At 42.3% G+C, this 2,257-nt stretch overlaps 1 pseudogene; it reads left to right on the top strand.

Moving 5' to 3' along the window:
- The first annotated feature begins 237 nt into the window (after positions 1 to 237).
- Positions 238 to 1,772, top strand: LOC122687523 (annotated as a pseudogene).
- Positions 1,773 to 2,257: the final 485 nt, after the last annotated feature.

Raw genomic sequence — 2,257 nt, 5'->3', positions numbered from 1 at the left:
CTTCAAGTAGGGATCATGGACTGAACCTGTTTTTCTGTCTAGTCTGTTCTTCAGTCTCTGTGTTAAGTTTACCTTCTCTTAGCCAAGGGATAGATGGTATAAATATAAATAGATAGATAGATAGATAGATAGATGATAGGCCATATAGCATGTAATGGCTACAGAGGTGGAGGGTTCAAGCCCTCGAGGTCATAAAGGATCTGGGATGGCTTCTACCTAGCACCAGACTTCTGAAACAGGGAAACTGAGGACATGTCAGGAGTGTCTGAAATAGCCTGGACCAGCCAGAGGATATAGGCGCTGAGAATGAGCTAAAGGAGGGAGATCAGTTAAATGAAAGCATGAACTATGGGGTAGTTGGACCATATGCCCTTGGCATGGAGTGTTGTGAGAAACTTGAAATCTCAGAAACTATTGTGGACAGTGGGCCAGAAAAATTCTGGCCAGGATATTTTGAGTTACATTAGTACTTGGTATAGGGACCTATGAAAGGTTTTTCAGGTATGAAAAGTAAAAGAAGCAAAAACCCAGAAAATATTTGACATGAAGGTGCTTAAGAAGACAATGAGAGTAACAACAACAACAACAAAAGAGGTGCTAAAGATACAGTTCATACAAAAATCAGGATGGAATATTCCGGAGAAAGTAAAGCATCTCTTCATTGTGGATTTAATTTATGCTTTTCTGACTGGTGGAGAATTGTATCTCAGCAGAGGAGAATTATTTATGCAGTTAGAAAAAAGAGGAAATATTTATGTACAACACAACGTGCTTTACTGGCAGAAATCCCCATGGCTTTTGGACACTTACATCAAAAAGTGACTATCTACATACACCTGAAGCCAGAGAAAGTCATGCTTATTCACAAGGTCATGGAAACCAAGAATTTGGACTGTTCAAAAAATGTATTCATGATGGAACAGTCACACACACATTCTGTGGAACAGTAGTATAGAGACTCCTGAAATATTGATGAGAAATGGGCATAGTAGAGCTGGGGATTGGTAGAGTTGGGGAGCGTTAATATAGGACAGGTTGACTGGAGCACCTCCTTAACTTGGGAGAAGAGAAAGAAATGTCCTCAGGTGTAAACTCAATTTGCCTCCTTACCTCACACAGGAAGCCAGAGATCTGATTAAAAAGCCACTGAAAAGAAATGCTGCTTCTTGTCTTGGAGCTGGTCTTGGAGATGTTAGAGAAGTTCAAGCTCATCCATTCTTCATGTGCATTAACTGGGCAAGAATTGCTGACTGTAAGGAGGAGCTCCTCCAGCCCCCACCCCACTACACCCCACCCCCACCCCCTGCCTTTAAACTGCTGTTGCAATCTGAAGAGGATGTGAATCAAAGTTTACACACCAAACACCTACCTGTTGACAGCCCTGGAGACTCCTAGTTCAGTGAGATTGCCAACCACCTAGAAATGAGGCATGTTTTGCATATGTGGCTCCATCTGTCCTTGAAAACGTGGAAGAAAAGCTTTCCTCTGAATTAAAAATCCAGACACCTTGAAAATGTGTTGACAACCCACGGACACCCATCGGTCCCACCACATTTCTGGGGATTTTGGGGGAAGAGGTGCTACATCTAGCACAGCAAATACTCAGCCACCTGTGGAGTAGTCAGTGGAAGCAAGTAGAATAGAGCAGACGAATGTGACCATGACTGAGGAAGTGCCACTTCCAAAATGACCTCCAAACTGCCACACATTACAAAACAAAAGTTTTTCCCATGATCTTCAAACAACCAGAGTACCTGCATATGAATCTATGACAGAGCAAGGCTTTTAATTGAATGTAGGGCAAAAAAGTGGGGGAGGGGAGAAGTGAGTATCCTTCTAGGTGAAGCAGGAAGACAGCCTTGAAGAGTCAATGTCATTACATAAAATACTTCAGACGGGAAAAATAAACCTGGATTTTTAAAAATCAATCAGCAATGCAAAGGAACTGAAGTGAAATAGTATTTCAAAACTCTTCTGCCTGCAATGCAGTAGACCCAAATTCAATCCCTGGTTGGGGAATATCCCCTGGAGAAGGGAATGGCAACCTATTCCAGTATTCTTGCCTTGATAATCCCTTGCACAGAGGAGCCTGGTGGGCTATAGTCCATGGGGTCATAAAGAGTCGGACACAATAAGAGTGTCTAACAAGAAGGGAGGCACATCCATCAGTTGACTCCTAACAACATCTTTCAACCTTATCAAGGATTTTTATGTTGATGACTTGAAACTGGCAGTGTTATGGGTATAGTGTAACTTC

The sequence above is a fragment of the Cervus elaphus genome, chromosome 31 (genome assembly GCF_910594005.1).
Source record: "Cervus elaphus chromosome 31, mCerEla1.1, whole genome shotgun sequence".
NCBI classification, from domain to species: domain Eukaryota; kingdom Metazoa; phylum Chordata; class Mammalia; order Artiodactyla; family Cervidae; genus Cervus; species Cervus elaphus.
Note: the sequence above shows the minus strand (reverse complement) of the source record. Positions and strands in the feature narration are given on the sequence as shown.